Source organism: Camellia sinensis, chromosome 13 (genome assembly GCF_055761805.1).
Source record: "Camellia sinensis isolate YWXY chromosome 13, ASM5576180v1, whole genome shotgun sequence".
NCBI classification, from domain to species: Eukaryota; Viridiplantae; Streptophyta; class Magnoliopsida; order Ericales; family Theaceae; genus Camellia; species Camellia sinensis.
The window spans coordinates 101,362,186-101,374,405 of record NC_138973.1 but is presented as its reverse complement, the minus strand read 5'-3'; positions in this window follow the sequence as shown (position 1 = coordinate 101,374,405).

Here is a 12,220-nt window from a genome sequence, read left to right as displayed (position 1 = left end):
TCTATGGCAAACATACATTTCAAGTCTACTCCTAAGTTGAACTAGGGCTAAACTAGGGATGATTAGCATTGGGGTTTGTACTAAGTTGTGTTAAATGTTGGATTGATTGGGGTTTGCTCCATTTTCATTTCTTATATTTATAGATGTTGGAGCCTCCTAAAGTCATGGCTGCCTCCTAGAAATCAGCAACAGACTCCTGAAAATCTCCATAAAATCCTGAAAATAAGGTGCTAGATAGTCTCTTGAAGTGACACATGTCCCAATTTGCTCATTCTTCTCAACAAGTGGTTGGTTTGTTTCTCAAAGATAGGGCTAACCAAATCCTCCTTCAAATCTAGACCATTGGATGATGGGTGGGGATCTTGGATAGGTGACACATGTCCATGCTTGAGCACATTTAAATTATGATCGTTGGATTGCTCTAGATAATGGATATGAAACCTCTTGGATTGCTGCCACATGTCCTCCTCATTTATTATCCAGCAACATACATTAATTAAGATATATATATATATAAGAAGCAAGAGAAATGGGGCTCACGTGAATCCCAAATTCCTAGTGATTTGACCACCAAATCACACCATAATTGCATTGCACCCATTCCCAAAACCTGTAACCATTTTGGGATAATAAAATCACCCACCTTCACTTACACAAGGACACGTGGTACACACCCATTGGTCGGTCATTTTCGGTACAAATAAAGACCTACTTTCTAGACTCAATGATGTGTCAAAAAGATAATTATCAACCAATCATTTTCTTGACACATCACTGGGTCTAGAAAGTAGGTACAAAAACTAGACTTATATATCATTTTTCCTTATAAAAAAAATATTGTTTATTCTAATGTAGGGAGAAACTCAAATTAATTGAATGTATAATGTTATTCAAAATCATATTTCACAAATTAATATACAAAATAATCTCCTTTTTAGCTAGAAGTCAACAAAGCACAACCTCCACAATGGAGGAGAAATAAACCATCAACAAATGGTATCAAACTCCTCTTCGTAAGAGTTGAATCCAAGATCTCACACTGCAAAGGGTGTTACACAACCTTATGAAAAAATATACAATGAAAATGAAGTGGATGTCATCTAATTAATGATATTATAATTAGAGAAAAAATGGTATGTATAAATAGGTAAGTTAGATTGGTTTATAAGTAAATTGACAATTTTAACTCGTAACCCAATTAAGTCATCAATTTTTATCTTATTACTCCGCTAATCTAACATGTTCATCTTTTCAAAATGTTCAGTTGATTTGAGTCAACTTGAATTGGTGTAGTTTAGCAGTTAGGTATATTTTCCTCCCATTTTGTACACCCCTAATATATATATACACACACACGCATAATTTTGAATAATATATTCTCAAAAATATGAATCATTTTGAGGAGTTTTGAATTTTAAAATCGTAAAACATCAGGAAATTTATAATACACAACTTTTTTGGGTGTGCCATACATCTAGATATGACATTTGTGATCTTTTGGTTATGACTTTATTATGATGCATTGTAGTGTTAGTAATGAACTATAATTATTATTAATTTGGTTATGATCGGAAAAAAATTAGCTATAGTTTATGTGATATTTAGTTGTGACTCATTATTTTTTTTTTGATGGTTATGATAAACATTTAGTTATGATATTTGACAAACACTATAAATTGAATAGGCTACCATTATTGAATCGATCTAATTTTTTGTATGGCTCATATATACAAAGTACCCAATAAAATGAACAATTCGAATAAACAGGACCCGTGATAAATCTCATAAGCCCAAACAATACCCCCAATCTAAATTATAAACAAGAGAAAATCCACCTCCGTATATAGATAATCGAACACCTCTAACTTTTGAATTCATTTTGATATTGTCCAACAACTTCTTCAACTACAATGTGATGGTTGTAACTAAAAATAGCCAAAATTTTAACCGATTGTGAGACCTAGAAAATCCTCTCACATGGATTGTTGAAGAGATCCAATGAAGAGACGAGTTTGTCCCGTAAATCTACAAAGATAAAAATAGTTAATGCCACCTAACCGAGGTTGCCGATTGGGGACACTTCGATGATAAAGTTAGAATCCTTAAATCAAGGAGAATAGAAGAACTTGTAAGGTGTTTGTGTGTCTGTTGCAGAGATGAAGCATACCTATTTTCTATTAGATGCTTTCCTTTTATAGAGGTGGTTTGATGGGCTTAATGGTAGAATTTTGGGTAGATGTGTAGAATTCCAAGGTCGGGGTAATCTCTTGTTCTTCCATAGCAAAGATAAAAAGAGAATTAAAAAATTATCACCCACTGGTAGCTCTAGTTGACTATAAAGCGTTGAAAAATAGTCCAAGGCACTACCAATGAAATTGCATCATCATGCTTCTATGCGCAACGTTGATCAGTGTTGATGTAGCGAAGTTGCCAAGGTATCTTTTGTACTACTAATTGCACATTGTATAAAACATATATTTTTCCCATAACTTTCGAACAATATGTGTTATTCGGAAGGAATTAATAATTGACGTTGGCCAAAATTGCATTGGAGTAAGCCGATAATAAAATGTTGAACCGGATTCCTTGTCCCTGTTCTTCGCTGTGTTGATATCGAACTAAAGTCAAGAAAAATTAAGATGCTTTGTGATATTCAAGGTGGCCTGATAAGTGTTCCACAAGGTTGTCAAGACCTGAATGTAAATCCTTGACTTTGTTATTGTCCGTTAGTAAAGGTTCTTGGTTGTCTTGTAAGTGAATCGATTCACGATGCATCGAGGTAAAGGTTATGTGAGTTGCAGGATTGCTGAACAATCCTTACATTTGTAAAACTTTGGCAAATGATATTGATTTATGATTCTGGTTGCTGGATATGTTAAGCCTAGTTCGTGATCGTCTTGTTGAAATGGCATGTCGATGGAACACGATCGCATCATTATTTTTATATTTGATGCTTTGAAATTTGTCTGTTGTTGATCACTATCTTGAACTTCGAATTTATAGAATAGGATCCCAAAAATGGATTCTACACGTTGGAAAACTTAGGGGTGGTCATCCCCGAAGTCATCGGACCGCCCGGATGCAACATTACACTGAAGACAGAGAAGCATTGGATAGAATCTAGCTACCTCTCCTTCACAGCAGCGGGCAACCCAAATTTTTTTCCAGCTTTCCGTCATTGCTTCAAGAATCTTTCGGACTTCATAACTTTCTCAATTTTCAACGGTTTGACTCCATTCTTTCGCAAATGTCTTCACCTTTTTGTTGAACTTCATTCTATACCACCTTGCTTTCTTACTCCTCTCTGAAATGGGTGGTTTCAGCATATCGAAAGTTAGGGGTGCTCACAGATCGGTTCTATGTGGTTCGGATGACAAGTTGGACCCACCCAATGGGATGTGGGTTGGGAATCGTGTCGGCTTGTAGTACAGGTTGCGGATTAAAGGGGTGGGTCATGCGGTTGTGCAGGCAGTTTGTGAATTAGATTTTTTTTTTTAATTTTATTTTTGGGCTTTTGCGTTGGGGTCTTCCCCACTTTTTAGAGCCATAAAAAAATATATATAAATATTTTTTTTTTGCACTTTGAATATGTATATAACAAACAAAGACACAAAAAAACACTACAAGCAACCAACGACATGGCTAGGTTGATGTGCGAGAGGTGATGGAGCGATGATGGAGTAGGGACTGATCTGCGAGAGACGACGGCGACGGTAAAGGAGAAGAGAGAGATGGCGATGGGAAGGAGCTGAAAGAGACGGCGAGCAAGAGGTGAGAGATGGTAGTGGTGACGGCGACGGAAATGAGAGAAAAGAGAGGTAAGCAACATGAGAGAGAGAGAAAGAGAGAGAGAGAGAAGAGACCAAAAGAACGAAGATTTTTTTAGTTCAAAATGTGAGAGTGGGATATTTTTTTTTATTTTTAAACATAATCTGCAAGCGGGTTGCGGATTTGCGTGGGTAGGGTCGAATTTGGCCCGAACCCGATTTGTATGTAAAAATAGACCCGCACCCACCCTATTTATGTGTACAGGTAGGGTCGAATTTTGTGCAGGTTGTGCGGGTCAGATAAATTGTTGCCCACCCCTACCGAAAGTTGTCCGAAAATCAACTTTGAACATTGAAAGAATTACCACTATATTTATTTCTTTCTTCTCCATCATCCTCTTTTTTCTTCACATATGACACGTCATGAAAGGCGCTTCTAGGTGGTAATGGAGTTAGCTGATGGTTGTGGTGGCAGTCAGTGGCAACGGTGGTAAAGAAACTCAAGGTAGGGCGCAAAGAATCAAGGTGCTCCATAATCATAATAAATTTTGAGGCTGAGATAGGTGGATCGGCAATGCTTTGACTTACCAAAACACTTTGGTTGGCAACTCGTCATGCTCTTTGGCTTGCCGAAACTTGTGGATCGGCAATTCTTAGTTGTTTGGCTCATCGAAATGCTTGACCAATAGCATAGTCGTTTGGTCAACCAAAATTCTTAATCAACAACACTTTTGATCTTTGGCTTGCTGAGACACTTGGTCAGCAATTCTTTTCGATTCTTTGGTTTATTGTTAATGTGTTTTTAGCCCAGGCATTTTCTTAATGCTAAAGAATTGAGCAAAACTAGAGATTGCCGAGAACACTTCTAGTAAGCTGACCAACAACTATTGGTGCTCGGCATTAGAAAGAGAGGACATTCAGCTTGGTTGTTAAGTATGAACATTGGGATGACAAGGTTAGCTCGGTAAAGCGTTGAGCTTGATTTTGGCTCGGTCGGCTGTGCAACTTAGTGTGAAAGACCTCGAAGTTGATTTGATGTTAGTCGATGTGTTAACCAAATTACTCGCTGAAGTGGCTATATTTAATGATTGATTTGATAACCGGTTTCATTCTTGTGCCATTGCTTCCAGAAGACATAATGACTGCTAGCATATGCTTGATGGGTTGCCGAGATTTGCCTCCAAAAAGAGTTAACCGGACTAGATTTCGTTTTCGGCATCCCGGTTGCAGCCGACAAGATAAAAGATATATACTTGCACCATTCTTGATGATTATCATTGCTGGTGAGCTTGATGACAGAGTTATGGCGCTGAGCGTGGAAAAATAATCAAGCTGCTTTGTGTGAATTTGACAACTTGGTAACTACTCGACGGACAATTCCATTGCCAAAAAATAGGTCTTGCTGGATGATGGCATTGTCGAGTTAACTTGAGTATTCGAGGTGTGTTTTGGAAGAGTGAATTGTTGAATTTTCAAGCTGAAGTTGAGCTTGTGAGATGTCGAGCTGAAGTGAAGTCGGAACTTTCAGTTTAACAGTTACTCCGGCCTCACTTCGGTTCCGCTGAGGAGAGGACAATTTTGCCGAACATCTCTTGATTAACCGATAGGCCATTTGGATGTTTTCACTATTCTTTCTTGACAACCTGCGTTGTCTTCCTAGCCAAACTATTTTCAGAGAGAGAAAGTAAAGGCCTAACTTTGGATTCCATAGAAATTGTTAGCATAGGAACATGTATATCTCAAGAATCAACTTTTAAATAAGCTTTGAGAGACCAAGAATGAATAAATAAATAGACAAACACCCAAGGGTGAGTTTGGCTGAGCAACCTTGTTGAATTGTCAAAAAATGTGTCCAAGAAAAGTGTAGACCCGATTTCTAAATAGAGAAAATGGAGATGCAATCGTGTACACAACAGCGACATATTATTCGAAAATTATCCATTTAGAATGCTTATTATATATATGGAGATAGAGCATTAAATCGCAATACACACATGCACATATTTATTTGAATTAATATTTTAATATATTGTTTTAAAGAAAATGATTCTTGTCATTCTTTATTTTACGCTCATGATGAACAGCACGTGGACTTTGAAATGCAAATCAAAACTTCAAGCATACTGTCATCACTCATAGAGCACAAGCAGCTCATAAATCATACATGCCGATTCAAATTAGATCTCAATCTCTTTGTTGAACTCCCTCGATTCACACAAACAACACCAGTTGTGAGACTCAGAAAATCCTATCACATGGATTGTTGAAAAGATCCAACGAAGACATGAGCTTGTATAGATAAACATGGTTGACGCCACCCAACTGGGATTGCTGGTCGGGGACATTTCAATGATAAAGTTAGAATCCTTAAATTAAAGAGAATAGAAGAAGAATTTGTAAGAGAAAAATTAGGGATCATGAAAATGATCATAAAAGAGTTATAATCTTTAGATTACCTTGATTTGTGTGTGGTGTTTTATTCTAAATGTAATTTAAGGGTCACAAAACTTTTATGATTATTTTCATGAAAAAATTTTCATGATACCTAACATTGTTGAATTTGTAAAGTGTTTGTGTGTCTGTTGCAAAGATAAGACATACCTATTTTCTATTGGATGCTTTCCTTTTATAGAGGTGGCTTGGGCCCATTGTTAAGACTTGTTTGAGTTCACCCTAATAAGTTGGGATGTTACGGTATTTTTTGGGCTACCATACTGATAATATGCTACACCATACTATTACTACAAGAAAAAGCACATTTGGCGACTAAATTTTTAGTCGCCAAAAGTTGACTTTTCACTTTCCCCGACTAAATATTTTAGTCGCCGGTTTTGTCGCGAATACATGGTCGTCGGAGGTATTGGCGACTAAACAAGTTTTAGTCGGCAAAAAATAAGTCTTTAGCGACCAAAGCTTTTGTCGCCAATAGCCAATTACATTTTTGAAAATTATACATTTAGCGACTAATCTTTTAGTCGCCAATAGTGAATTATTTTTTTTTATTTATACATTTGCTGACTATTTTTTTCATCGCCAATAGTCGCTGTTACCAAGTTTCGAACCACCAACCTCCCACATTCTAAACCTTTAGCAACACACTCTCCCCACTATGCCACTACAACATCATATGAATATAAATGCAACATATATTATTTATATAGTATATTGACCGGTATTAATACAAAACTATATATATATATAAATAATTATTTTTATTTAATATAATTTATGTAAAAAATAAATTATTTACTAAAAAAAATAGAAGACTACTTTTGGCGACTAAATCTGTTTTTTAGTCGCCAATTCTATACTTTTGGCTACTAATTACTTTTTTGTCACTAAAAGAATTAATTCCCGCCTAAAACCTCCACTTTTGGCGACTAAACTGAATTTTAGTCGCCAAAACCCTCCACTTTGGGCTACTAAACTGAATTTTAGTCGCCAATTGTTGACTTTTAGCTACTAAATTTTTTTAGTAGCCAAAAAGCTTCACTTTTGGCTACGAAATTTTTTTTTGTCGGTAAAACGCGTATAATCGGCTACCAAACTATTTTTTAGTCGCCAAAAACTATACTTTTGGCTACTAAATGTTTTTAGTCGCCAAAAACCTTAACTTTTGGCTACTAAAATTTTTTTAGTCGCTAAACCCCATATAATCGGCGACTGAACTGATTTTTAGTCGCCAATAACTATACATTTTGCTACTAAACTGTTTTAGCCGCTACTAATTCCATTTTAGTCGCTGAAAGTGCTACTTTCAGCGGCGAAATTTTTTTTTTAGTCACCATTTGTGCTTTTTGTTGTAGTGTATTTACGTGAGTTTGATTTTATTTACACAATTAATTAATGATAAATAAAACATAATATATAATCGGTACAAATACTGAAATTCATAATTTTTTAATGCAATGAATACATCGGGTTCACCATTTTGAAACAAATTATATTTTGTTAGAACAATTCTAATAGTATTTTGTTAAAGTTATTTTTTAGTTTGTTACCATGTAAAATATATATATATATATATATTTAACTATATTATACCAATCATTTCTATGTTATGTGTTTCTAAAATGCATCTAGTGACCATGATTTGCATAAGATTTGATTTTCCTAAATTTAGCTCAAAGTTTGATATATTATTTAAAAAAAGAATTGTGATGCTATAATAAATAATTAAAAAATTGATTGAAGAATTTAACACACTACTAGAGCATTTTCAATCCTTCAGCTTTGAAATTTGATGAAAAAAAAAATTTAAAAATCATTTTCAATTCTTACATTAAATGTTCATCAAATAAAAGGAGAGTTATTTTTTTATCATATTGATAATTCATCAATTTAGTTTTGATAAAAATTTTAAGGGCAAATTACATATACCTCTCTCGAGGTTTAGCTAAATTACAGATACTCCCCTGAGGTTTTGAAAATTACATCTCGCCCCCTGAGGTTTATATTTTCATAAAAAATTGCCCCCTGAGATTTATATTTTCATAACAAATTACCCCCTAATTTGTTATGCAGATATAACCTTCAAGGGAAATTTGTAATTTCTCAAACCTCAAAGGGGTATCTATAGTTTAGCTAAACCTCGAGGGAGTATAAGTAATTTGCCCAAATTTTAAGATAAAACATTGGAGATGATTTTTTTTTTTTTTTTTTTACCAAATTTATATAACAACTTAGGACTAGAAAAGAACTTTTTAAAAAAATTTAATGAAAGAATTAAAATAATTAACCCTCTAAAAAAATTAAAATAATTGATGTCAAAAAATTAAAATAATTGATGTCAAAATAATTTTCTTATTCAAATTTAAAAGTAAATAAAATAGATGAAGGTTTGGAAATGTTCTTACAAGTTACATATACTCAGATTGAAGAGATGTTGTCTAACCCAATGGGTTCACTTTTGGGTTTTATTTTGATAATTCAAATCATTCATATTTTAGAGTTTGTCGAGTATTATCATCCTTACAAAAAAATCAATTTGATTGGATAATGACAATCACGTGTTCGAATTAATTTTGTATAAAAAAAAACTGTAAGAAAGTAAATGATTTATACAAAATTGATTCGAACATGTGTTTTCCGTTATCTAATCAAGTTGATTTTTGCAAGAATGATGTACTCGATGAATCTTAAAATATAAACAGTTTGAATTATTGAAATGAAACCCAAAAATTAGTCCAATGAACTGAATTGAACTGTCTAATCTGATGAAGGACTAGAGACCATCCAATCTCTTCATTTATTATGCTCTTATAGCGATCCCGGATTTACCCTTGTTGTTGTACAGTGATCCGGACATGTGTCCGTGGATGTTGGTGGTTGATTATTATCTTATTTACATCCTTTTTACTTCGTATTTGAGTTATAGGATGTGTTGGGAAGGTTTGTTACAGGTTGGTTGAGTTTAGAAACCAAAACTAGTTGCACAGATTTTGACATGTCCGCTCGAGCGGGGGTTTTGGCGCTCGAGCGGGAATTGCACCCATCCAGTATTTCCTGTGTAGTGTTGGATGCTCGAGCGTGGGATTGGCCGCTCGAGTGGGGTTGTGTGAGTGCCGCTCGAGCGGGGAGTTGGAAGCTCGAACGGAGACCTAGTTCTGTAAAAGTTCTGGGAGTGTGCATCCGCCGCTCGAGCGGGATGGTTGACGCTCGAGCGGGAGTCTGTGAGTGACGCTCGAGCGGGCAGTTTGACGCTCGAGCGGGGCGACTGGGTTAAAGCTCCGTGTTTTGACTTTTCAAATCACTTTTTCACTTTCTCTTCTCTCTCCTACTTTCCCAAAAACACCATTGTTGAGCCTCTCACTCTAGAACTCTACCTTCTCTCTAGGTTTTGATCTAGTAGGAGTGATTTGCTCATCTTTGGCCTTTACAAAAAAATTGTTGATCGTCGAGGGCTACATTTTAATCTGAAAATTTCGAGATTTGGAGCACGTGGGTTTTGTCATCTTCTCCTTTGGGGCTCCGAATTTGAGGTAGGGATATCTTACTCCTCTCTATGGATTTTGTCTTTAAATTTTAGTATTTTGAGATGTTGGGGTTGTTTTGGTAATTTTGTGAGAGTTTGGGGCTTTTGTGTTATTTTTACAAAAGTTGGGGTTTTATTTATACTAAACCTAGATGCATGTTTGGCATAGAGAAACGAAATTAATGTTGAATCATTGATGAATATGGAACCTAAGGGTTGAAATGTTAATTATGGAAAATGACCTAATTACATTGTTTGATTAATTGGGATAATTAATTGTGAGAAGTGAAGAAATGAAATGGAATTGTCGAGATTGGGATGTATGGGGTTAAAGGATGTAGTTGAATTATTTATCACTCACCGAAATGAAATGTTGATTGAATATCCATTTGTGCATTTATTTTCTGTTTAGAAATAATTGCTTTGGGCTATCGGTGGAGGATAGTCGTGATTGTTGTAGACAATGCATGAGGATTAGGCAAACGAAAACTAATCAATGGAATGTGTCATGAAATTTGACGGTTGATAGAATACATTAACTGTATGTATTGAATGATGGTATATAGAACCAATGTGTTTGTATACGTTATGTGTAGAGGAGGAGATGGGGGATGTACTCTGCGGTTTAGGGGAAGATGGGGGATGTACCTCTAAACCGGATAGTATTGGGAGAAGATAGGGGATGAACTCCGTAGACACAGCTCATATGCTTGTCTAGAGAAGTGAAGATAGAGCTCAAATGCTTATCTTTGTGAAGTGTAGATACAGCTTATATGCTTATCTGTGAATGTGGGATATAGTTGTTATACTTATCTGTTGAGAATGTGGATATAGCTTATATGCTTATCTGTGAATGTGGGATATAGTTTTTATACATATCTGTTGAGATGATGATAGAGCTAATATGCTTATCTGTTGAAAAAGGGAAAATGAAAAGTAACTTGGACTCATAAGTCGTATGACATAGAATGTGATTTATGTGGATGTATCTGTGTTGGCCATCTATCAATTGCTAATCTTTTAGTCATTGTTCATGGTTGGTTTAGTGTATTTCTACTGGGTTGTGGCTCACCCTATATGGGAATATCATTTTCAGGTGCAGGTAGCATGCCACCTCCAAGGTCATAGGTTGGGAGGCTAGAGGCGGATAGATTTTTGTTGTTTAAATTCCTTTTGATGTATTACATGTATATTCAAGCCAAGGACTTAATGTGTAGATGAGTTAGCACTCTTTTGTTGTAACCAAGAGTTAACTTGGAAAGCTATAAGCCCGTAGGGCATTTTGCTTTTGTCGTTAACATGTAATACTTTTGTAATGAAACTCTGATGAATAGAAGAATGCGGATATTTTGTATGTCCATGATGTCTTAATTGATGGTTTAATGTTATTATTTTGAGGGCGTTACAACTTGGTATCAGAGCGTACCGGGTTCGAATACTTTGGGAACGTGAGAAGTGATTAGGATCACAATGGGTTTGTCTCGCTTGATAGAGACTTAGATGTAGTGTCATGTGTTATGTGCTTAAATGATAACATGCTTATGTGACTATGTGGGTATGGAATTTAATTTCTAGGATGTTGATTGGATCCTTGGGTTTCTGGGAGTCTCGTCGGAAAGGCACTTGATCAATGCCGTTTCTGACCGGAACTCTAGCAACGCCTCGGGACAATCATTATCCGGAGATGAAATTCGTAAGTGTTTATGTGTTTATGTGCTTACGTGGAGTGAATTACTGTTGTCCTTGCATTAGGACGTGAGTGTTTAGTTTTGGCACATTTGTGAATGTGCTAACGTTCTATATTACCTTTATTAGGATGTCAGGACGAGGAAGAGGTGCTAGGCGTGGTAGACCTGCAAAGCAGGAAGTACCTTTACCGAATGAGATTCCGGCAGTGCAGGAGGGAGTTGGCCAGGCCAATGTGGCCGAGCCAGCGGGTCAGCAGGCCATGGGTGCCTTGGCCAGAGAGATAGCAGGAGCTTTGGGTATTCTTAAAGCTGGGAATCAGGCAGCTGAGGCAGGGCCTTCTTTCTTGAAGAGGGAGTTTTTCCGGTCTAATCCGGATGAGTTTGTCGAGGATCCGAAGGAGCCACTGAAGGCTGATGACTGGCTAGAACAAATGAGTAAGACGTTCGAGATGCTTGGCATCGAGGACGGAGCACTGAAAGTGACCTTGGCATCCTTCCAACTGAAGGGAGATGCGGGTCAATGGTGGAAATAGGAGAAGGCTCGTGTTGGTGGTACATGGGAGGCGTTTGTAAATGCTTTCCAGGAGAGGTTTTTGTCTGCAGCAGCTAGGGAGAAGCTAAGGGATCAATTTAGCTGGCTTAAACAGCAGGGCTTGTCAGTGGCCGAGTTTGAGGCTACTTTTACCAGTCTGTCCAGGTTTGCACCTGAACTGGTGGCGTCTGAGGAACGCCGTTGCTATGAGTTTGAGCGGAAGTTGAGGCGGGGCCTCAAGTTGAGAGTTGGTGGGTCT